The sequence below is a fragment of the Canis lupus genome, chromosome 11, assembly GCF_048164855.1.
Source record: "Canis lupus baileyi chromosome 11, mCanLup2.hap1, whole genome shotgun sequence".
Classification (NCBI taxonomy): Eukaryota; Metazoa; Chordata; class Mammalia; order Carnivora; family Canidae; genus Canis; species Canis lupus.
In genome coordinates this window covers 4,900,964-4,928,164 of record NC_132848.1, presented here as the reverse complement: position 1 = coordinate 4,928,164, position 27,201 = coordinate 4,900,964, and positions in this window count along the sequence as shown.

The following is a 27,201-nucleotide window of genomic DNA, read 5'->3' as shown; positions in this document are numbered from 1 at the left end:
ACTAAAGTAAGCCCAAACTCACAGATTCCCATTTTTCTACCATTGGTAGGCATTTGTTTCACTGAAAAGCTCATTTTGCCTATTTTATCCTACATTTCATTCATTTTTGTATTGATTTCTGAGTCCCAGTTTTGTGATGATAAATCTCTCAGTATTCTCAAGGAAACTATTTAGAGTACAATAGTTAAGTCTATGAAGCATTGTTTTGCTTTTAATACCACTTTTTTACCTTTCAGATATTTGTTTTTAACAATAGTAAAAAGAGGGGTGCCTGGGTGGCTCAGTCGGATCAATGCCCAACTCTTGATTTCAGCTCAGATCATGATCTCAGGGTTGTGAGATCGAGCCCTTTGACAGGCTCCACACTGGGCATGGAGCCTGCTTAAGACTCTCTCTCTGCCCCTGACCCCACCCTCTCTCTGTCTCTGTCTCTCCCTCTCAAAAAACAAACCAATAGTTAAGAGAATAGAGAATGAGCTTTAGAACCAAGTATATTTTTAAAATACTTGATATAGGAAATGGAAAAGGAGTTTTTTAAAAGTCCAGTTCTGAAGAATGTCTTTCCTCTAATTGCCACAGAAAATTGGAGAACTGATGGTAGCCACAATACCAACTAGCTCTTAATCTTGGACCCTGTTGCACCAATAGATTTCTGCTTTCATTTTATAATTTCCTTTAAGTTTATACATTGCTTAAAGGTAATGGCCAAGTCTCTTTGTTTAAACAAAATACATATGTTTTAAAGTCCCTAGAATCTATAAATGAAGGTAACTATGTACAAAGGAGCAATTTGGAAACAGTAAGATCCCCACCCCATTCCAAAGTATCTATATTTCCACTGTTTCACGGAATGCCACATGGGCTAAGTTATTCACACTAAGTGAAAACATCGATGTGCATAAGAGGAGTCACGTTCTGGCACTTCTCAAATTTTTCTATGGGGGTTTTACTGATGAGGGGGTGACTAAAAGGTGAATACATACATTCTGAGGTTGGAGAGGAACTCCCAAAGCAATCCATCTCCAACTTGAAATTTCCTTGAAGCCTTGTCATATAGCTTTAAAATGCATGCAAATGGTTCTTACTGCTGCCTGATGTATCTGTTTAATTTGATAGAAAAACTAAAGGGCTTATCTGGATTAAAACTGATATATGACGGTCATATGGCTTGGTGTTTCTGACGCTCCCTGGAAGACCTACTGAGGCATGCTAACCTTTATTTTTTTTATTTTTTTATTTTTTTATTTTTTGGATGCTAACCTTTAAACCATTCATGATCAGGAGGCTGACTAGGAGCATTGGCTATTTGAATTGATTCCTCTTTTTTTAAATGGAAAGTGTGGGTGGAGATAGAGATTCAGTAACAAGGAAGAGGCTAGCAGTGAGGAATAAGTGCCTCAACTCTGGGGAAATGCCGTAGTGAGTCTGGGAAGAAAAAGATGCCACAAAAAGACGGAAGTGGCTAGAATAAAAGCACAAAGGGAAACCAAGTCAAATTTACTTCGCAATTTGCCTAGGGCTAAAGAAAGATGCTTCATAGAAAATGAAGTGACTGGACTTGATTTTGAAAGAAAAGATGCTTTTGAAATCCAGTGGAAAAAGGCAAACAACTAAAAGTGTTCTAGCAATTAAGGAGAGAGAACTTGGGATCCCTGAGTGGTCAGCGGTTTAGCACCTGCCTTTGGCCCAGGGCGTGATCCTGGAGACCCAGGATCGAGTCCCACGTCAGGCTCCCTGTATGGAGCCTGCCTCTCCCTCTCTCTCTCTCTCTCTCTCTCTCTGCGTCTCTCATGAATAAATGAATAAAATCTTTAAAAAAAAAAAAAGGAGAACTTCTCATTCATGCAAATTGAACTCCAATAAAAAAAAGTAATTAATTAATTAAAGAAGAGAAAAGAAAAGAAAAAGAAAAACCTAAAATTAAAGAATTCCAGCTTCTTGGTATTAAAAGTCATATATTCTATCTCATTTTAATATGACCTTTAAATAATTGATCTAACTTATCAAAAATTATTGAAACAGATCAGAGAACAGTGCCTCCTGAGAATATACATTCTAGATGCTTAGTGATTATACCAACATATGAGATACAGACGTCCACACATGGAATAGCTAAAAATCCCAACACATATTCAGTCAGAACAATCAAACTTCTCTTGTTTCCGAGCCTCAATCTAATGGATATAAGTAACTGATTGCTTTTCTAAACTCTTTACGGTGTAAGTTTCCACATATGTATAAAAGAATAATTCCCTTGCACCCATCACTCAACTTAAAGATTTTTTCAATCTTGTTTCTTCTATCTATGTACTTTTGTATGTGTATGTGTGTGTTTTTCTGGAATATTTTATAGCAAATCTCAGATATCATGCTATTCTACCCATAAATATTTCAGTATGTATATCTAATTGATTTTATATAATAATCTCCATTGCCATTATAATATAATCCTCTAATGTCATACTTGATTATATTTACTAGTAAATTCGTTGGTTCTCTCTTACTGAATAGAGTGTATATAATTTATTATTTCCATACTATTATCTAAGTGTAAATATTTAGTCTGAATTTAGTCTACATATCATCTACATCTAATATTTTAATTGAATTGACTGGTAAATTCAATTATAAACTGTACTGAAGGTCTTTTTTTTCCCTCCCTGTATTAATCAGCCAAGTCAGTAATGCCATCTGTGGTTACAGGCACCAACTTAAAAATAAGCATCTGAGTGTGTATACACTAAATCAAATCAAGCACATCTATTCAATTCATATAGATGCCAGATTACGTAAGCATTAGAATAGGTGATTATTAATTAAGCAATTAGATTGTGCCAAGATAGCTCCAAAAAATTAACATAGAGAAGCAGTGAGGTTGTAGAGAGAAAGCTTTGGAAAGCACACAAACCTGCATTCCAACCTCTGCTCTGCTACTTAATTAATGTCTTTGTTAACTTCAACTAGCTAGTTATTAGCCTGAGTTTCAATAACTTCCTCTGTAATATGGGGACAAAAATGCTGTTATAGCTATTGTGAGACTTACATGAGTTCATTGTATGTAAACATGAACACATGCCACATGATAAATACTTCATCGAGTTCTTCCCTGGTGAGCGTCCTAATCAATACTCAACAATTAGATGGAGGAAATCTAAAAATTATCCTTAGTTTGTATGTCATTTAAACATCTTGTATAATATTTCAAATACAACTGTCCCATATGATCAGTTACAATAGATGGTAATCATTTAAAAAATGCTTAAAACTTTTTAACTTTTTCATTAAGTAGAGGTAAGAATTTACTTATATCAAAAAAAAAAAATTTAAAAAAGAATTTACTAATATCATGTTAGATAATAAAGACAACCAGCAATCTCAATTTTTCTTGAATAAATTGTTACAGATTGAAACATCTCATATTTTTCTCAGGTAAGTAGCTCAATGACATGTGTACTTTGGGAATCAAGAACTTTATAAAGTGGTTATTATTAATCTTTAAATTTATAGATAAAGAAACCAGGCTCAAGGACCCAATCAATAAGAAGCAGACTAGAAATTTAGACTGTTGCCCAAAACCAAATGTATTCCAGTAATTTATCTCTCCTCTGATGATTTAAGGATAGTATGCAAAGCATTCTTTTCCCCCAGAAAAGAAGAAGCTATTAACATGTATCTGTATATCCTACTGTTTCACTACATTATATAAGGAATATATAATATAAATATTATATATTCCTAATATAAATTTAGGAAAACTAAATCATGATGTAGCCATGCAACAATGACCTTGTGAAAGTAACATATACACACACGCATGCAAAATCCACCTGTTCTAATAATTCCAGTGTGCCTTTGTGGCTCCCTGAAACTCTCTTTGTTGATGAAGATGCTTTTTAATGCATCAAGGTTGAGGGTTATTGATCTATAAAAGTCTTTATGATTCAGCTGCTGTGGAACTGTCTACAATGCCTGGGCCTCAAGAGTGTGATTTTCCAGTGATGCCAAGTTGATTCTTGGAAATTTACATGCTGTTATCTGTTTGACAATAAATTGCTGTGTAAATCCTTTATGTGATACACATGCAGGACCCTTTATAATAACAGGCTGTATATCTTAATGGCTAGTTTGTCTTTCTTTTTTTTTTTTTATATTGCTCCTGAAAACAGGCCTTAATCTGTGCAGAGGTCATTTATTGATAGAATGCATAGGTTCTAAGTAAAGCACGTTGTTTTAGCTTCAGATTTCACCCTAAAGCACTGATTGCATTCTGCTATTTACCTGAGAGGCAGACAAGATTCAATTCTTGAATGATTTCTTTCTAAACAACAACAACAACAAAAACATATTAAGGGCAGACACTCCAAAGCCAGACTGTCTAGTCTGAATCCTAGCTCTGCCATTTGGCTCTGTGTTCTTGGGTGAGTTGCGTAATTTTCTGAGTTTAGGTTCCTCACATATGAAATTAGGAAATATATAAAATTGTTCCTACTCCATAGGATTGTTACAAGGATAAAATGAGTTAAGAACACTGAAAGTTCTTGAAGAGTGCCAGGTACATAGTAAGTTCTCAATAAATAGGGAATCATTGCTATCACTAACATCTATAACATAGACTGAGAGTGATATATGAATGCTGACTTCAGACCAAACATAGCACCAGGTACTTTAAAAATATTTTCATCAGGGGATCCCTGGGTGGCTCGGTGGTTTGGCGCCTGCCTTCGGCCCGGGGTGTGGTCCTGGAGACCTGGGATGGAGTCCTGCATCGGCTCCTTGCATGGAGCCTGCTTCTCCCTCCACCTATGTCTCTGCCTGCCTCTCTCTCTCTCCCTGTGTCTCTCGTGAATGAATAAATAAAATCTTTATAAAAATATTTTCATCGATTTTCATAGTAATGTGTATATATTGTCCTCTCTGTTATGCGAACAAACTAAAATTCAAAAAGTTACTACCTAAATTTACAGAGCCATCAAGCAATTGAGCTGAGAACTGACTTGATGAGCACTACCTGCCTGTCAGCCCTTCAGGCGTCTGCTAAGGGGCACACCACGTGCTCATATTACTGCAAAGTTTTGGGATTAAAAAACATTTTCTACACTAGTTAATATCAATATTATAATTATTTTCAAATGCAGCTACAATAATGGCTCATTTTTCTACATTTCATTTTCTTTTATTATTTTATTTTTAAATAGGCTCCACCATGGAGCCAAACACAGGGATTGAACCCACAACCCTGAGATCAAGAGCTGAGCTGAGATCAAGAGTCAGACACTTAATGAACTGAGCCATCCCCGTGCCTACAGCTGATTATTCTGATGAAGAAAGTTTTTAATAAGTATGTGGCTTTGCTAGTAGGGTCCAGCAAAAGTAAACTGGTGGATGGGCCCAGGACTTTCTCCTGGGAGAGGTACCCATGGATCCATGAGTTTAAAGTCAAGCTCTTCAAAAATGCTGTTCCCTCTATTTATATGGGTTAGCCTCTCCTACATCCTTTCACTTTTTCATCCTTAAGCTATAAGCTTAAGTTCAATCAGAAGAACTTCACCTGACCAATCTGTATGATCTTTTATTATTTATATCACCACTCAGTTCATGTTACTTGCAGTCCTTTTCACAATCTTCAATTTAATAATAAATTTACTTGCTTGCTGAATTCTTACCTGCTTAAAAATATAATATCCATGAGGAACGGACTGTACTATTCAATAAAATAAATGCTATATAATGAATGAATATATGAACCCGCAAATATTTAGATTTTTATCTCACATTTCTCAATTTTCTGGTCTTAAATAGATAACTTCTAATATACCAAAGGTTAGTCTTTATTCAAGGAACTCTTTGCTTTTTTAGAAATATCACTATGGCTTAAAAAAAAAAAGCATGATACTCAGATATATAGCATTATAACTCACTTAAAAATATAAGAAACCTATTAATTAATCTTCTATTTTATGTGCAAGTAGATTGACTTTTTCCTCCACTAATGTAAAATAAACATTACAAAGGAGACATTACAAAATATACATTGCAAAATGAAGACAATAAAGGAGTTGAATTCATAGGATAGTTGAGTTGATTAAATCATGCAGGTTGAGCACTTAGAGTGCTATAGTAAGCACTCCACTCATCATTCATTGTTATTTTTGATAATGATAATGATGGGTTTTAATAACCTCAGCACTGTCACTGTGGATGCATCTCCTTGTATACAACAATAACACCTGGGCAGAAACCGCAGTGCAAGTATTGAGGACGTAGTGAGATAGCGTGAAAGTACAGCCATACAACGCTTTAAAAGTCATGGGCCCTTGAAAATGGAAAAAGCATTGCACAAATTATAATACAAATGAACAGAAAATGTGTTTCAATGTACCAAACTTCAATTAACATCAGCTACTCAAGAACATATCAGTTGTATCTGGCAGCATGACACCCGCCATAGAAGGAATCAATACGACATGGAGCAGGGAAGGCTGTTGTGCTGATTTCAGCCACAGGAGATGAAAAACCTATTAGTTCTTCATAGAGAGCTCCCAATCTCCTCTCAGACGACATAAAGAGAGTCTTACAAAAATTGTAATTTGGATAGGCAGTAATAAATAGTCACTTCTCTTACTGTATAATCTTAACATTAATTGCAGAGTCTATCTACTCTTCAGGTGTGGTGTAGAACAGGAGTTGGAAAACTTTTCTATAAAGAACCAGATGGAAAATACATGGCTTGGAGGCCATATAGCTGCTGCAACAACTACTCAACCTGAAATTGCTGTGCAAAAACTTCCATATATTATACATAAATGAATGTGATTGTGAAACAATAAAAGTTTATTTACAAAACACAAGTAGTGCGCCATAATTCACCTGCAGGTCTAACTTTTGGTCTAGAGCACTGTCAAGACTAATCCTTCTTGAGTAACTGCCCGGATGTGTCCAATGGAATGTTTCATTTCCAAAACCCTTTTTGTTCCTCTATCACTCTAAAGTGACTTTCCCCACCTATTACTATTACTACTACTATGACTACTACTACTACTACTACTACTACTACTACTACTACTACTACCACCATTACTACTATTACAGCTTCACAACTCTCAGTTACTAAATGCTATTAACTGAAAATCAAGAAAAGCTGCATTAGAATGTGGTATAAAGAATTAATGCCAGGAGATCCAGGAAAGATAGAAACAGGATGGGCCAGAGTTAGGGTGCTAAAGGTAGAGGCAGACGTTCAATTAGGGCCAAATTTTGCAAAATGTTAAATAAACTAATATTCTGGACTTCTCCCAAAGAGAGGAAATGCCTAAGGAACTTGCTACTCTGGACCTAAACTGATGAATGATGAATAATCAGTTACTGTAGCAAACATACAGAAGATTTCAGAAAATAAGAATTTAGGGCACCTGGGTGGCTCATGGTTGAGCCTGGCATGGTTGACCTGCCTTTGGCTCAGGTCATGATCCTGGGGTCCTGGGATCAAGTCCTGCATCAGGCTCCCCATGGGAAGACTGCTTGTCCCTCTGTCTATGTCTCTGCCTCTCTCTCTCTGTCTCTAATGAATAAGTGAAATCTTAAAAAAAAAGAAGAGGAGGAGGAGGAGGAGGAGGAGAATAATTATTTAAGAAGACAGGGGCCCAGAGCCTCTTGTACTCTAAGCATCATGAGTACAACACTGACTAGTCTTCATGGACTTATGCCCATAGAACCCCAAAGCTCCTATTATTCTCCAGTTTATTTATCTGGAACACAGTGGGGAGAGAGTAGGAAAGAAAGGCTCAAAGCAACCAAGTAAAATAAGTTTTTTCCAGAATGTAATGATTTCAACAAGAAGCTAACACCAAAAACGAACTAATCTTTTCATACAAGATTCAGGAAGGAGAAGAAGAAACTCTAGTACAGACACTAAAGCCATTGTAGCAAATACAGAAAGGAGTGAACGAGAAGGAATAAACATTCACCTAAAGAGACAAACACCAAAGTAAAGTTATATGGTATATGCATTTGTAATCGGCCACATGAGTGGAGGTCTATACTTTATTACAACAGCATGGGATAGTCCAGGACTATGGGAGGTTTTTGTTTGTTTTTTTGTAGTTTTTTAAAAAGATTCTATTTATTTATTCGTGAGAGACACACAGAGAGAGGCAGAGACACAAGCAGGCTCCATGCAGGAAGCCCAACATGGGACTTGATCTCGGGGCCCCCGGATCATGTCCTGGGCCGAAGGCAGGCGCTCAACCACTGAGCCACCCAGGCGTCCCCAGGACTGTGTTTTTAAACACAGTCTCAAACTGCAGATTTATATGTTAGAATCAGCAGAAAGCCAAAATGCACTAGAGTTCTGAATGATTAAGAAACATCACTAGCGTAGCTGGTCCTGGGGTCCAGGTACCTGTAGTAATCGAGTATAGCTCTTACTTATTTAGAGCAGTGCTATCCAATAGAAATATATTGCAATTCGCATGTGTATTTTAAAATTTTCTTATAGTCATTTAAAAAAGTAAACAATATATATTTTATTTAACCCAATATATCCAAAATATTATCATTTCCACATGCAATCAATATAAAAAATTTGTGAGATTGGGATGCCTGGGGCGGGGCTCAGTGGTTGAGCATATCTGCCTTGGCTCAGGGCGTGCTCCCGGTAGAGGGATCAAGTCCCACATCAGTCTTCTTTGCAAGGAGCCTGCTTGTCTCTCTATCTCTCTGACTCTCTCTCTGTGACTCACTAATTTAAAATATATATATATATTAGTGAGATATTTTACTTTCTTTTTTTCATATTATGTCTTCATGGCCCATTGTGTATTTTATATTCACAGCACATCTCAACTTGGATGATACATTTTCACTAATATCTAACCTGTATTTAAATTTATAAAATGTACAATTGGAAAAGTAAACTCACAAACCCAAGTTATTCCAAATATATATATATATATATATATATAAAAGTTTTCTAATAATTGAATTGAATATTAGTTTTTAAATCCAGATTTATATTAATTAGAATTCAGGAAAATTAAATTCCTGTTCCTCAGTCACACTGGAGACATTTCAAGTGCTCCTTAGCCACATGTGGTGAATGGTTACCATATGGGACAGATCAGAAAACTAGAATCAGGTAGGATTAGTCATGGACAGGATACCTGAAGGAAGAACATCAGTAGTCTGATGCAAAGAAAGTGTCTGAGAATTTGAATGTCCTTAGGGTTTAGAGTATTGTTCTTAAATCACTGAGTGTATCATATACTATTAGTCTCTATATCACAGTATTTAGTCTTTTTTGTTAAGAGTATACCCCAAATGGTAATTTTACCACAATTAAGGGCTTTCACAATTAAGAACTATCTTTAAAATTATTTTGTAATCTTTACAATGCTTACTATACAAGGACATTTTGATCAGTAAACAATTGATTAATTCACTGATTTGATTTTATTGCAATTCTTCATAAAACACATTAAGGTTTACTAAGCCCAAAAGCCACAGGTTATTCTGATTGATTAGCACCTCAAAGAAAAGTCTTAAAGGAAAAAAAGGAAACATCAGCTAAGATGAAAAGGTAAAAATTTCTAGATAATGAGAATAGGACACAAAAGTTTCCAATAAGCTACTTCTAGGAGCTGTAAGGGGAATATGTAGGAGATGCCTTGGGGGTAAAATGGAAAGTATAAGACAGGATGTGGCTGAGAGAGTAGTCTATAATGTTGAGAACCACTCTTGAACCACAATTTAATTTTGTGGGGACTTAATATGAAGGAGCAGCCACTGCATGTGTATATAGAATAAAAAATAAAACATTTCTTGAGAAATGTTTTTCTCAAGAACATTATAAAATAATGTTTTAATAAATATTATTAAATATATTTAATAAATACTTGTGTAATAAAATATATAATACCAAATATATATTTAAGAAATATATATTTATTTAATATAATAAATAGAATAATCAAAATGGCACTCAAAGAAAATTAATTCTTGCTGTGGTGTATCTGTAGAGGTAAAGGTAGTCTTGGCAGTGTTATTTGTATCTGTGGAAATGGACGGGAAAGGGGTAAATCAGAAGATACTGTAATTAATGCTATTAAAGCTGGCCATGGAGTGATAGAGTACTCATTTAAAACTATTCACAGAGTTTCCAAACATGGCTAATATCTAGACAGAATATATTTTAAACACTGTGTAAGTCTGGTTCCAAAGTTGGAACCAGTGTGAGGTACCCTATCCAACTGCACATATGGTTGAAAATGCCTGCAGTCATTCCTGAAAAATCAGATAGCTTATTTAAATACCTATTTTTCACATATCAACAGATTTTTTCAGTGGAGGAAATGGGGGCAGTGCAGTTCTGGGACCTCCCGACCCCTCCAAAATGAACACTATTTGACAGTCTGCAAATGATTTAATAGTTATTCAGACAGGGTTTGTAAAGCCAATAATTTCCGTCTCTACAACTTTTTGAAATACAAACAGATGTGATGAATTGCGTGTGAATAGATTAACTTTCTGAGCAACTCTACTGAGCAAGGATTCATGAAAGAAATAAGAAGGTGGAGATCTGCCTTGGATTGAATTATTTAAAAAAAATTTTATTGAACCTTATTTATTTGCCAAGAGTAGGCAGTGCCATGTCCTACATAACTACAATGAGCCAGTGAGCTCCACCACAAGGGGACTAGTTTTCAGCCTTGGAAAGAAAGGAGGGCTGCACTCAGGCCCAAGCAAAGTATAAACCTGGAACTCCCCTTTTTCTGAGTACTAAGCTCAGTTAGGCAAGATCTTAAATGAATTTTAACATAGGTTGGTCTTTGGAATATTCCTATCGACATTTGGACTCCATTCCATGTTTGCTCCTACTCACAAAGTGTTCAATATCCCAGGTCATTCTTGGTGACCAATGCTCCCTCTAACAGTCCATACACTAGACTATTGACATCATAATTTACCATTTCTATCAATCTTTTCACTCACTGATAAGCTAATCTTTGTTAATAGGTTTGTTGGTTTGTCACTTTTCACTAATCTGTCTAATTACCTAGACAAGGTAATGTCTTAATTAGGTTAAAATATACCAAGACCTTTAAGTTATCTCTAATAGGGAATTCCAGATGCCAGCCGCAAGCCAGTTGTAAAGACAAATTGAAGAGACCGGGTTCCTTGGTATTCTACAAATAATATTGGGTAGACACTTTCTCCAGTTACATCTAGCAATAACTCTGCCCAAATCCTGATGCACACGTCTACCTAATTCATTTACATAAGAAAAAGGCCCAACTACCTAACTTACAGGGGACAATACGCTAGATATTGGTACTACAGAAGTCAATAAGACAAGTTGATATTCTCAAGAAAGCCACAGTCAAGTGTGGTAAATAAACATATTAAATAATAAGTACAATATAAGTCCTAATGAGCCAGGTCTGGTGAAGATACAGAGAAGGGAAAGAGCAACACTTTCTGGAAGATTAGTGAAAGATTTTATGTGGAGGGGAGAATGGGGCTGAGCCTTAAAGAATGAGCAAGTAAGTTAAGGGTTTACTAAGGAAAATGAAGAAAGGGCTTTAAAGGGAGCTGAGGGAGGAGAGGAGGGAATGGGAGAGACAGAGCAGGGAGGGAGGGTGAGAGAGGGCAAGCGAGACAAAGGGAAGGGGAGAGTGTGAGAGACAGACAGAGAGGGAGAGGGCAATTGACTGAGATTCCCAGAAGATTTTATTTGACCAAATAAAATTGGGGCAAGGAAATGGAGTAGATGGGGATTAAAGTTCTTCTCTCTACCCCCTGAGGGAATATTCTCTTCACAGTATGGAGAGAATAACTAAAAGAGAGGAAGTAGAATTTTCTGAAAGAATTTGAAATGAATTTACATCTAACCCCAATGGGTCTAGTTATAAAGTAAACTTACTTCCTTCTTAGTCTCCAAATATCCAATTACTGGAGTTGCCTTAAGAAGAATTTGCATGTCCTTTTTTTTTTTTTTTACTGCATAGATGGAAAAAATACTTTATAACTCTAACAATGATTATTAAAGTCATATTTTCTTTGGCAAAAAGTATTCAATACATTTCAAAGAAAACACTAAAGTCATTTTTATATACTCCTTTATAATAAAATAGACACTAACACTATGTACCAGACAATATCTAAGCATTAAATATATATTAACCCATTTATCCCCCACAAACACATATGAACTTGAAGATCCCCATCTTAAAGATAAGCATTCCAAGGCACAGATAAGGTAAAGTGACCTGTTTAAGGGAATAAATGGCAGAGCTACGATTCAAAAGCAGGCAATCTGTTTTCAGAGCCCAGGTTCTTAATTACCCACCCTACTATTTCTTGTAAGGATGGAAAAGGAACCACCAAATGTATCAGGATTTAAGAATTGTATTCTCTAGTCGTTGTGTCCATAGTCAAATGTCTGTCTTATGCTGCTTTGACAGTCTACTAAGATAGCTTCTGGTTTATAAAGATTGTGATGGGAATGATCAACCGAAGCTATATTTGAGTGAATATGATTAAACTCTGAAAAATGAATCATCTCTAACTCTAAAAGTACTTATTTGTGTTACCATTTTTTCCTATTAGATAAATAAAAACTTAACCCAATCCAGCCACTACATAATGATGCTCCCTAGGGTGACATAGGCGTAGCCTCTCCCTATTTACGTAAATGCTGACAGCAGAACCTGCACTAATAGGAGCCAGATGGTTTTGAAGAATGGACTTCTCTGCTCTGAAATAGAAAACACTTCCATGAAACTTGAGGCTGGTGCTTTCACCTCAACTCTATCTCTTGCAAGTTTCCATGTGCGCACATATGTGTGTAGTATATTACGTGCATGGTTGCAGTGCGTGATACTTCTTTAAAAGAGTAAGAAAAACTTAACCCAAAGTGGCTGGATAAGAACTATTTTCTTTTCGTCACATGCAGATTGCTCTGACTTTAATTATAAGGGGTGTCCTCCGTGCCCTATTTTCAAGGACAACAGTGAAGAAATCAAGAGTTACATGTATATAACTGAAGACTAGTTTTACTTCTGAAAGAAATAAGTCAGGATAGTCATTCTTTTGTTGTAGGGAAGGCAATTTCTTTGTTAGCAAGGAAGAAAAAAAGAACTTGACCATAAGTTGCTCACAGTTTTCTGGCTACTAAATATAGAAAGAAATTATTTAAAGCTACTAGAATATATCTATTCTCCCAATGAAAAGACCCCAATTATTTTCCAGGGCCAATATTCTGCTTGAATGCAAAGAAAACTAAGGCAGAAATTTAAAAAAAAAAAAAACTGAAAAAAATAAAAATAAAAAAAAAAAATAAAAAAAAAATAAAAAAAAAAAATAAAAAAAAAAAAACTGGATGTTAATCTCAGCTCTCTCTGCCCAGAAATCACTCTACCTTTGTCACTTTCCTCTTTGATAATTGAAGATAAAATTCCTCATAGGATTACTGTGGAATTAACAATAAAATAATAAGCATACATTTAATATTTGCAGTTTGGCTATTGAAAATTGATATGAAAACACTTCAAAATATTAACAATGCTATAGAAATTATACTCTCTCTTCAGGCTCATAATTTCAGTAAAGACTTTTTCCATTTTCTATGTAAGAATTAAGTTATTATTGAATCAAAATGGATAAAAGTGTTCACAGAAAATCTGGTTTTGTTACTAAAACACATTCTTCAAAATAGGTTAAATGTAGATGAGAAGATAGAGCATGAATTGATGAAATTGTGTTTGATGGTAGCTATGTAAAGATATGTAAAGGAGAGGGAATTAGGGGGGTGGAAAAAAGCAAAAGGTTTATTATCCCACTACCACACATTTGCTTTACATACTGGAAAGTCACAGACAAAAACCAAGCAGCTGTGGAAGCCCATCATGTTGATTTAATTAGCTTTAAAGATGTGTTCTACGATCTCCATGTTGTACAATTGTGGAAGTTTACTCAGATGAATGGCTAAAAGCACAGCTACACACGCTGCTCTAATTCAACAAAATTGAAACTTGCAAAAAAAGGGGGTGGGTAGGGACACCCTTTCTATGAATAACAACCATTTTCTTTCTTTCTTTTTAATAAGTTTAAAAGAAAAGTTCTCATAGATAACAACAACAAAAACTGGTGAGTGTGCCCAACTTTCGCTGACAAGGATGGCTCAAAGCTATCTTGCTGTCCTGAGGATTATTTAAGCAAACCTTCCAATTAAATATGGCATCATCACGTTCAATTTTGATCTTCCATTTCCCAACATTTCAAAAAGAATTATTGATAACTTGTTCCCTAAATATAAATGAGAGAATTCTTTGTTATTAAAAACATGACCCACAAAGCTAGATTGAGAGCTTTTTCTTCTTCTATCCAGCATCAGCCTATCACCAAATTTGTCCTTTTGTTTTTAATTTGAGGATATTTTTGGAATTTAAATACTGTAATGATCACCCTTTGGAATTGGCTATTCCATCAACAAGTCAGATAATAAGGACAGAGCATGAACATATGTATATTTGGAAAAACTGTATTAACTGTCTAAATTTTTTCCTAAAATCAGCCTAACATTATAAATTTATTTAAAGAACATTTCGCATTGTATCCAACTTAACTGCCAATGCTTACACATCTTCCTTCAGGCTTACTTGTTACCCAGATGCTTTTTGGTACCATTTATTGGTCTAAAATAAGTAATAAATACATAAAATCAATGAATGCTAATAGAAAACTTATTAATGAGTACAAAATTTGAAAAGTGGCACAATGGAACAATACAGACTTTCTAAAGAAGATATATACCATAGTCATAAAAGAATCATAAGTTCTTCCTTATGATCTCAATTTCAAGAATCTACATAAGCAATGATCTCCCTAAAATACATAAATGCTATATACAGTGCATGCCAAGGTGTCCTCTTTGACTTTTCAAGTCTAGGAACCTCAACGAGCCCTAACAAGTCATATATTGGAATGTGATTGGATTCACCCTGATGTATATTTGAGGTTATTCTTCATTTATATATTGAAATAAAATAAAATTTGGCTTAAAATATTTTCGAAATTATGCAGAGGCTGATGCCAAAATGATGTCCTACTTTGTAAACATTCCTTTTTTTTTTTTTTTTGTAAACATTCCTAGGAGAGCTTTTCATTATCAAAATATACTCCCTATCTAGACAAGTCCTTATAGCTTCTGAAGGACTGACATATGCATCTCAAAGTACATTTTCAACTCAAATTTGTTCACAGATGATGGAACAATAGAAGGTGCAATTTCCTCATTGTGTTTCCCTTAAGGAAACAAAGTTAGAAAAAAAGGAGAGACTCCAAATCAAGAGGGCAACATAGGAGACTCCTCAATTTTCCTCTTCCCATGGACACACCAATGTTCAGCTACACACAGAGAACTTTCCTCTGAGACAAATCTAAAAACTAGTTGAGTGACTCCTACCCATTCAGCAACTAAGAAAATACCTACATTAAAATAGGTAGGAAAGGTTGAGACATGGTATCACCATAAACCCCACCCCTAACACAGCACACTACAAGGAGAAACCCCCCAACTCCCAGCTTCTCCCTGAGTAGTGAAGGGTTTGGACCACATATCTAGCACCCATACCTTTAAGGCTGTTCCCAAAGAGACGTGTCCCCCAATCACCTAGGTCTAACAGGCAACAAGGCTTGCATTCTTGACTGCCACAGGATTATAGCAAAAAAACAAAAGCAAAAAAAAATGTGTTCCACAAAAGGGAAAAAGATAAATCTTCAGCAAGCAATCTTAATGAAATAGAGATAAGTGACTTATCCAATAGAAAGAGAGAGAGAGAGAGAGAGAGAGAGAGAGAGTGTGTGTGTGTGTGTGTGTGTGTGTATTCTTTAGCCATAAAAAAAGAAGGAAATTCAACATGAAACTGAAAGGCTTTGTGCTAAGTGAAATAAGCCAATCAGAGAAAGATAAATACTGCATAGTCTCACCTGTACATGGAATCTAAAAAGAAAACAAAACAAAACAAACAAACAAACAGCACACACACACAGAAAGCTGAATTCAGAAACAGAGAATAGAATGGTGGATGCCAGGAAGAGCTGGGGGTGGAGGAAATAGAGGGAGAGATTGGAAAAGGGATAAAAACTTTCAATTATAAGATAAGATCTGAGGATTAAATATATAATACGGTGACTAATGTTGATAATACTGTATCATATAATTGAAATTGGCTAAGAGATCTTAAGTATTCTTATCACCACCAGCAACAAAAAGAAAGGTAAATATGTGAGGCAATGGATGTGTTAATTAACTCAATGGTAGGAATCCTTTCACAACATATGCATATATCAAATAATCACATTGTATACACCCTGTATAATTTATTACAATTTTATTTGTCAATTACACCTCAATTAAAAAAGATAAAAATATGTTGAATTCATTATTACTCTCTCAAGTCATATTGATACAATGTTCTATATAAACTTTAACATTTTTACACCATACATCCAGTTTTAGCAAGAGCTATACATTATCTTTTGAGAGAGTTAAAAAGAAAAATCTACTTCACATTCTTTAACTTAAGAGATTCCCAAAAGAGTTAATGCTCTTTCAAGCCAATTTAAAAACAATCCTAAATCCCAAATAATTTAGTCTTATAATTAAGAATCAAAATCAATATTATGAATTATTTTAGTAAGGAGGTGTAGAGATTCTTACATAGTATCTAAATATTCCAAATGAAATACTGTATTTAAAACAATATTTATATAAATGAAATTATCTGGTACAATATATACAATATATGCGGAATCTACTCCTCCCTTGCTTCATTTCATTGACTCAGCACAATTATTTCCAGATTCATCCATGTCCTTTTATTTGTCAATTGTTCATACCATTTTATTGCTGAGTAGTGTTCTCTTATGTGACTATACTACAACTTTTTAATCCATTTGTCTGTTCATGGACATTTAGGTTGATCCTAGTTTTTTGCCTTTTAGTAATAGTATTGGTTAAAAAAGTACTCAGGTAGATATTTGGACATATGCTTTCTTTCCTATGGGATGCATTTCTAAGGATTGTCTGAATCATATGGTGGCTATATATTTTGACTTTTTAAGAAACTGCCAAACTGTTTTCCAGCGTGCATTCCTACTACATCCTGACCAATACTTGTTATAGTCAGTCTTTTTAATTTTGGCCATTCTAATATGCCTGTACTATAGTCTGATTGTGATTTTAATTTGCATTTCTCAAGTAATTAATGATAGCAAGTGTTTTAGCATGCCCTTGTGTGTCATCTATACTTTATTTGGTGAAATATCTTCAAACCATTTGCCCATTTTTATCTGATTGCTTGTTTTTTACTACTAAATACTGAGATTTCTTTTATACATTCATACAATCAAAGAATCAAAGTCCTTTATCAGAAATATGCTTGGAGAATATGTTATCCAAGTCCATGACTGTCTTTTCATTCTCTTAACTGTCATTCCAAAATCAGAAGTTTTTAATTTTATGAACTCCAATTTCCCAATGTTTTTTTTTTTTAATTTGGTGCCAGGTGTGAATCAATATTTTTTGGCATATGTTTATCCAATAGCTCCAACACCATTTGTTAAAAAAGATTACTCTTTTTTTATCCTTCAAAGGCACTGGTTTGCCTTTGTGCCTTTATTGAAAATGGCCATATGTAAGTGGGTCTGTTTCTGAACTCAAATCTGTTCCCTTGATCTATTTTATCTTGATAGCAATACCATTCTGTCTTGATTACCGTAGCTCTATAATGAGTCTTGAAATCAGGTAGTGAAAATCCATCAACTTTCTTCTTTTTCAATGGTGTTTGAGCAATTTGAGATCCTTCTATTTACATGTAAATTTCAGAATCAGCTTGTCAATTTATTTTAAAAAGTAGTCTGCTGGTGTTTTGATTGGGATTCCCTTATATCTACAGGTTAATATGAGGAGAATTTCACAATAGTGAATCTTCCAGCCTACTTACATGGTTTATCTCTCCATTTGTCTCTTTCTCTTTTTATCATTAGATTGGAGTTTTTACTATACAATGTACAGATCTTGCATATTATTGTTTATTTATGCCTGTTTCATATTTTATGCTACTATAAATGGCAATGTTTTCTTAATTTCAATTCTGATTTGAGTTATAAGTTTATAGAAATACAATTTGGTTTTGTATATTGATCTTGTATCTTACAATTTCATTACATTTATTTATTGACTCTAGTAGCTTTTCTTGGTAGAATCCATCAAACGATCTACAAAGACAATTATATCATCCATGAATAAAGATAGTTTTACCTGTTTCTTTACAATCTATCTGTCTTTTATTTCATTATGATGTGTCTTGGTGTTGTTTTCTTCATACTTCTTTGCTAAGTATTTTTTGTGCTTTATGGATCTATATACAGCTATAGTTTTCATCAAATTTGGAAACTTTTCAGCCATTATTTCATCAAATATTTGTTCTCCCTTCCTCCTTCAGGGATCCCAATTATACATACATTGAGGTGTCTGAAGTCCCATACCTTAATGAAGTTCTATTCAATTATTTTGTATTTTTATCCCTGTGTTTCATTTTGTATTGTTTCTATTGCCATATCTTCAAGTTCGCTACTCCTTCTTCTGCAATATCTGATCTGAAAGTTAATTTCGTCCAGGATATTGTTCATCTTAGAAACTGTAGTTTTCTTCTCTAGGAGTTTGATCTGGGTAATTTTGTGCCTGGTGGTATACTATAAGGTTAATTTTTCCTTACTAATGAGGCAAGACCCTTTTGAGTTCTCTATCCCATGCCTGATGAATTATGAGGCTTTCCCATCTGACTGGAGGACCATCTACAGCCCTATGTGAATGCCAGGCACTCTTATCTCTGATAGTCTCAGATGGTTCTTCCTAAGCCTCAAGCATTTTCCTCACACACTCGCACCCACCAGTACTCTGCTGAATATTCAAATGGAACTCTCCTCGAATCTCTCAATTCTCTCTGTGTGTGGCCCTCTCTCCTCTGGCACCCTGTCCCCTGAACTCCAGTTTTTTTGATCCCTTCATATTCCAGTTCATCTCTCCAACTTAGGGAGTCCACATAGTTCGCCTGGGTTCCTCTATCTGTACAACAGCCTCAACATTCTCTCAAGGCAATGAGCTGAGACCATTCCAGGACTCACACCATGAGTTTTCCATCTCTCAGGGAACACTGTCCATCACTCCCTCAGACTCTATGTTTCTCAAATATTTCATCTTGTTTTCAGGTTGTTTCATACAGAACAGTTAATCCAGTCCTGGTTACTCTATCTTGGTTGGAAGGAGAAGTTGTGAAAGTATATTCAATTCATTAAACATTTCAAATCTGTTTTTTAAAATATATATAATCTGTTTTTAAAAATATATATAAAATATATTTACATACTTATGATATCCTTTTATCCACAGGGAGGTACTTGTAGAGGGTATCAAAGGACACAGTGTCATGCTTGATTTGCTTAGAAAACATCTTACTTGTTCAGCAGCTCAATTAGAAAATGAACTTAATACATTCATCCCAAATCCAAATCATTTGAAATTCCCTCTACCCATACCTCATCTCCCATCCAGGAGAAAAAAGAAACACAATTTCAATCAGAATAAATATATACTTACTTGTTCTAAGTATAAAAAAATTTCCTGTAGAAAAATCCCCTTAATTCAACAATATGTAAGGAATATATTATACAATTATCTAATACTATTTCCCAACCACTTCTTTCTTTAATAAAGTTGTGCAAAATTACTCATTCAATATTTACTCAGTTTTCTTAGACTAAGCCCTTCATTAAAGATGGGAGAAAACAAAACCAGACAATCTAGCTCCCTCCATAGGGGGCCCTGTCCTTTGTGTTCAGGTGAACAAAAGAATTGCTCCCATTAAGAACATATTAAAGCACAGTTTTAACTATTCCCTGACAAAAAGATATACCCTTATAGCCCCTACATCATTCTCTTAGGGAGAAGAAAAGTAAAGGAGCTTTCCACATATATCATTAGCCATGTCATTTGAAACTCTCATGTATTTTTATTATTTAAAAGTCAAATTTACATGACAAGTATAAGTCAGGAAATTTTTAAGGTAAGCAAATGACTGTGAAAACTAGTGTCTCTATGTATTTTCAAGACTCAAATGGGAACAAAAGAGAGAGAGAAATCTATCTCACCTCGCTAAGGAAGCATGTAAGCAAAGGGTATCACCTTTTTCTTTCAGGAGAGTAGAATTTCAAAGCCTTGTAATGTGGTAGGGAGGAGTGGGGAAGGAGAGGAGTCAACTGATACCACTGAAGTTCACTGGAGATGTGAGAAGGTATGGATAAGAAAGCTCACTTTCTACTACTTTGCCCTACATTTCTCTCTTTTCTTTCTTTTTTATCATAAGGTTTCATTTCTGTGTTCTAAGATTTTATAGCTTGCATAATAAATAAGATGATGTGGGCAGGAATTAATGAGTTTATTTTTAGTTGTTGTATGTATACATTTACACACATGTATGTGCATGTACATACACATACACATTTTTCTGACATTTCAATTTAATACTTGGAATTATAATGATCAGATACACTATTTACATTTGAAATGAGATATTTCCTATTAATTTTGACAAACATAAGTTTGAAGTTTAGTAACATCACGGATACATCCTAGAAATCAATAAGTTTAGCTCTCTTAAGAGTAAAATAGGGCATTATCTTTTTTTTTTTAAATAGGGCATTATCAATGAGTGGTACATACAGAATCATAAATAATATCAGTAACACAAATAACTTTAGGGAGGGAATATTTGTTCCCAATGATGGGGGCTTCAGCCACAGCTGCAGTATGTTTGAAACCTGAGCATAGGGTATCAAAGGACACAGTGTCATGCTTGATTTGCTTAGAAAACATCTTACTTGTTCAGCAGCTCAGTTAGAAAATGAACTTAATACATTAATCCCAAATCCAAATCATTTGAAATTCCTTCCACCCGTACCTCATCTCCCATCCAGGAGAAAAAAAAATGCAATTTCAATCAGAATAAATATATACTAAGAATTTATATAAATTACTAGGTAAAATCAATATTAACCAGAGAGCAGGGCTATATGACCCAAATCCAACAATGTAAAACTTGTGAAAGTGGTTTAAATTTACAGAACTCCTCCTCAGTGCCTACCAATATGTCTTGCACCTAGCTAGAATGCATGACCAAATGATTTTAGGCAAAATGGATTCACAATCAAACTGTGGATGATCTTTTACTGGGCAAATATCAAGCTGAGGATTGGAAAATTTGTGTTGAGTCACTTAAATTTTTTTGAGGAGTTTACCTGCTGGACCTTAACGAATTTATCACCATATTAAAGTGGATCAAACTTTAAGCAATCTTCAAGATTTATGGTAACATCTCAGAATCCTCTCTAGTTCTGAGAAGATGGATTATGTACAAATGTCTGGCATACTGTAGGAATTTACTAAGTGTTGAACATTTTGATGATTCAGTGAACAAATGTCCTTTAAGAGCAACACACTGTGGCTTTCAGGTTCTAGCCCTATACAGTTGCTAGTCAGATGATATTCCTAGCATTGTTATATAGAATCTAAGTACTTGAAGATATCTTAGAAGCAGAGAAAAAGGCACCTAAAAACTTTATTTCATAACTCCTTCTTACTACTTTAACAAAATCCATATTGAGTTCCAGAAACAAGGATGGAACTGGAGGGTATTATGCTGAGTGAAATAAGTCAATAGGAAAAGGACAAACATTATACGGTCCCATTCATTTGTGGAATATAAAAATTAGTGAAAGGGAATAAAGGGAAAGGAGAGAAAATGAGTGAAAATATCAGTGAGGGTGACAAAACATGAGAGACGTCTAACTCTAGGAAACGAACAAGGGGTACTGGAAGGGAGGTGGGCGGGGGGTTGGGGTGACTGAGTGATGGGCACTGAAGGGGGCACTTGGCAGGATGAACACTGGGTGTTATGCTAAATGTTGGCAAATTGAACTCCAATAAAAAAAATTAAAAGAAAAAAACAGAAACAAAGCTAGACATTTCATGTAGACATTTCATATTCATTTATATCAAATACTACTGAGCTTCTACTGAATGTTAGACATTATGCTATGTCCTATAGTGAACTAATGAGGTGGTTCTTAACAGTAAAAAATTCTCCATTGATTGAGGAGATACAAATCTAAACTAATAATTATGATACCAATGGATATCAGGCCGGAAGGAACACATGTAATATATTCAAAGAGGAAGCAGTGATTAGGTCCAGATAGGAAATTAGAGACTCAATTAAGTAGAAGTGGAAAAGGGGGAGGTGATACTTAAGCTGAGACTTTAAAAAGTACTATAATTCTGCTCATTAAAACAAGTATGATGTAAAAATTATGCAATATTATAAAATTATGTAAATCTAGAATTTCCTGTTATATGAAAAAGAGGGTAGAAGGATGAGATCAAAAAAAGTAAAAGCATATTAAACACCATGCCTTAACTAGAAACATACAAATATGTGATTTTATTCAACTTTGAAAACTAGAAGAATACAGATTAAACATACCTTGACTAGAATAACTTAAAGGAAACCACTTTACGAAGATTATACTTCCCCAAAAGAGTAGAGAACATATAAGCAAAGAAAGCACAGACCATGGGGCCATAGATGGCTCAGTCAGTTAAGCGTCTGTTTTTGGCTCAGGTCATAATCCTAAGGTCCTGGGACTGAATCCCGCATCAGGCTCCCTCTCTGCCTACTACTCCCCATTGCTTGTGTCCTCTGTCAAATAAATGAATAAAATCTTTAAAAAAAAAAAAAAAAAGAAAAGAAAGAAAGAAAAAGAAAACACAGACCATAGAGAAAACAGACAAAAATTTATAAGGAGCAACAGAGGAAGGAAATATAGAAAAATATAAAACAAAAAATATAAAATATAAAGCAAAGGACAACATGACAGGAATATACATCAGTTATGTAAAAATTTACAAGCATTACATGTATAATAAGTCCATGTTAAAAGATTTGTGAACTGAATCAATAATTAAAACCCAGGATCTCTAGGTGGCTCAGCGGTTTAGCGCCTGCCTTGGGCCCAGGGCCTGATCCTGGAGACCCAGGATCGAGTCCCACGTCGGGCTCCCTGCATGGAGCTTGCTTCTCCCTCTGCCTGTGTCTCTGCCTCTCTCTCTCTGTGTGTCTCTCATGAATAAATAAATAAAATCTTTAAAAAAAAATTAAAACCCAACTAGATAGTGTTTACAAGAAACAAACCTAAAAAAAAAAAAAGTGTCACGAAAATCCAAAAAGAATGAACAAATATATTTTAGGCAAATGTAGAATAAATTTAGGTGTTCCAAAATCACACCAGAAAAAAAAAGAAATAAAAATAAAGCAAACAGTTTAGAATAGTGAAATTTTAACATGTAAAGGGTAAATTTACTATGTGTGTGCATATAGAAGTGACACGCTTTTATGCTCTAAATTATAGTTCATTAAATATTGTTAAATATAAGGAGAAATCACAGTAGTATAGGATATTTAGTATTGACAATTATTCTTAAATAAATAAAAATTCAGAAACATTAAATTTATGTTTCAGTATGCCATAGTGAAGTCAACACATATTGAAAATTCAGGTCCTTATAAAAAGTAGGCAAATTGTGTCTCGGGGAAGAAAGGAGTTATTGCATTTAGAGAGGACTAATTAAAACTTCTAAAGGCAAACCTCTAATATTCAAAAACAAACCTAGAGGATAATAGAATTAATAAAGTTGATTTCATACACAAACACACACATACACATATCAGATTGTGCACTGCATCAGGCACGGAATATTTGTAAAGAGTAAGGATGCAAAGACCTCAATAAAAATGAAACCAATTCAATTATCAAAAATAAACTTTTTCTGAATTGAAGAACAAAAATACATACATTGAAAGGTCACACATGTTCTAGATTAAACCACTGATAAAAGCACCATATTTATATACATTTCAGCAAAGTTTTTGGAATGCAATGACATAGAAAATATTTCAAAAATAACCAAACTAAGGAAATAAATGCCTTATAATGGAAAGTGAGTTTGGCATCTCATGTTTCTCTGCAATTCTGAGTTTCTAAAATAGTGGGAAAATGGCAAGACTGACTGTGAATTCTATATGCAGTGAAGACGATATAAAGACAAGAGACATTATCAGAGAAATGAAAAGAAACATACTCCTTTCTTAAAGGGATCACATAGTAAGCACTAAACAGTTCGCATGTATTATCTCATTTCATCCTCATATCATCCCTACCAGTTAGGTCCTTGGTGCGATTTATAAAAGAAGAAACTGAAGCTTGGATTAAGCAGCCTCTCTAAGACCACACACCTAACACAAGGTAGAGTCAGGATTTCGACCCAAGTCCGTTTGATGCCAAAGTCCTTGATCTTATTTGCTAGTTTATATAATTCCCCTAAGTAGTTATGAGGATATCTTTCCATCAAAACATTAGACAAAAAATACATTTTTAAAAATTTTATTTATTTACTCATGAGAGACACAGAGAGAGACAGAGACAGAAAGAGACAGAGAGAGACAGAGAGAGGCAGAGACACAGGCAGAGGGAGAAGCAGGCTCCATACAGGGCCCAATGTGGGACTTGATCCCGGGTCTCCGGGGTCATGCCCTTGGACTAAAGGCGGCGCTAAACCACTGAGCCCCCCCAGGCTGCCCAAAAAGTACATTTCATGACAATACAAGGGGCCCCTCACCACCCTCCTAATTTTCTAACAGTATGTCTCTCAGGGCATCCATCACCTTCCTTTTATTTTTCTTCTTTTGAGCATCAGGGGGTAGAATTGAACACAGCATGCATCAGCATTAGCTCATGCACATCCTTCTGATTCATATTCCTTTTTCCATCACATACTATCCCCAATCCCATTCCTTTCCCTCCTATATGAGCATCAGTTCCTTTTGTTATCTTCCCTTCCAATCTACCTCACAGATGATTACATATGGTCTCTACAAATGCCTACTTTGTCCCTTATAAAAACTTTTTGTTTTTTATTTGTTTTATCTCAGGTACATGGCTCCTACTCACCTGGAAAATCTTTGTTCCATTGCTTTCAATTTAGCTAACAGGGTAATAATTGACAAGGTACTCTGATACCAAACTCTAAACCCCAGACCTCTAATGCTCCTTACCAGTGCTTTCTCTCTAGAAGGCAGAAGGCAAATACAAGTGAGTGTTTGAACAGGGACTTTTCGGCCTCGTGCCTTAAGAGTAATGGTAATGATCATGCACTGTAGCCAAACAAAACAAAAAACATATATAATGTGTGTGTGGGTGTGTGTATGCCAAAAGCAGGAAAACACTTTCTTTACAGTTTTTAATGACATTGTCTTGTAATTTTTGAAGATTATTAGGAATAATAATAGGTGAATAGAATGGAAGATGCTAACACATTTCCAGTAAGTTTCTAACTTCCTCACCTCCATTTAGCAGAAGTCTACTTCATTTCCTCAAAATCCTCTCAGCTTCACAAGACCTTTTGCGTAACAGATATTAATCTCTTCCCAGCTCCCTGTCCTTCAGTCAAGCATTGATTACAGTTAGTTGTGTTTGAACTATCTTCCAACTAGACTATAAATCATCGTGGCCATTTCTAATACAGGGCCTTACACATAGGTGCCAAATAAACACTTGATAATTGAATAAATTAGCACACAAAATTATCTTAATGTGTTTTATGATTTTAAAACACTGAGAATGTGACTGCCATTACAGGAAAAAAATCAAGATAGTATATACTAATACATTGTGAGGTCTTTCAAAGATAAGTATTAAATATAACATAACATAATACTAGTATATTGTGTTCTTATTATTGCCATGAATTTAACAATTCAATACTGCTTCTGGCTTCTATGGAATTACCTTGCTTTGAAAGTACTTATCTTTTCAGAAAAAAATGTCTTCGTTCCTATTGGCATTAGTTTTTACAATCTGCATGTTATAATATAATATTACTGTAGACTGGATGTTTATATCCCCTCAAAATTCATATGCTGATATCTAATCTTCAATGTGATAATATTTGACAGTAGGGCCTTTGGGAGGTAATCATGAGGGCAGAGCCCTTATGAATGGGATTAGTGCCCTTATAAACTAATCCAACAGGTGCCCTTAGCCCTTTTGCCATGTAAAGACACAATCAGAAGACAGCAGTCTCTGAACCAGGAAGCAGTTCCTCAGTAGACACCAAATCTGCTAGCACCTTGATCTCGGACTTCCCAGCCTCCAGAACTGTGAGACATAAATGTTGTTTAAGCCACCCAGTATTTTCATTATAGAACCCCAAATGGACTAAGACAAGTGTATAAAGTATTTGCATCACTCACCCTAAATATTTAATATCTGGAATTTTAAGTGATATGAAACCTAACTTTGTATTTCCATAAATCTTATGGAGCTCTCCCATCATGATTTCTTCTACATATTACAAGCATTTTCATTACACATACAAAGAAAGGTAATACTTTGAAATAATCATACTCTTTGATTTAATATTTATTTATTTAATGTTTATTTATTTAATGTTTTTATTGTAAAAAACACAATCTCATTAGAACATTGAGAACATTAGAACATTCCTTGCTGTAAAATTCTCTTTCTACATCTGTAGTACATTTAAGGGGAGATTCTCATGCTCAAATTATTAAATCCATCCTTAACCACAGATTGTAGATAAAATGCTTGTACAGATTTATCTCAGAGAAACAGAGCTGCTCCCCTCAATTTTTTTTTTAATTACCAGATGAACCAGATGTTTAAATAAACATGTGTGTCTTGAGACATTGCCCAAAGTTCAAGATAACCTGGTCTGCGTAGAATTGGAGAAGTGTATGCTCTTGATCAACAAATGCCACTACATCTGGTTCTGCAAAGAACTTGTCTCTGGGGATACATGGAAAGAATTTTTTTTAAATAAAATGTTGAAGAAAAAAAAACAACGGAGAGGTTTGCCTTTGCAATGTGAATTCCTAGTCATTCTAAGATTTAATAGAACAAACCAAGACCTTTATCACTGTACAGCAAGTACGAAGTTAGTGTAGACCATTGGTTAGTGTAGACTATTTAGAGCCCTCGCTAAACAGCAATAGCTAAACACAGCTAAGA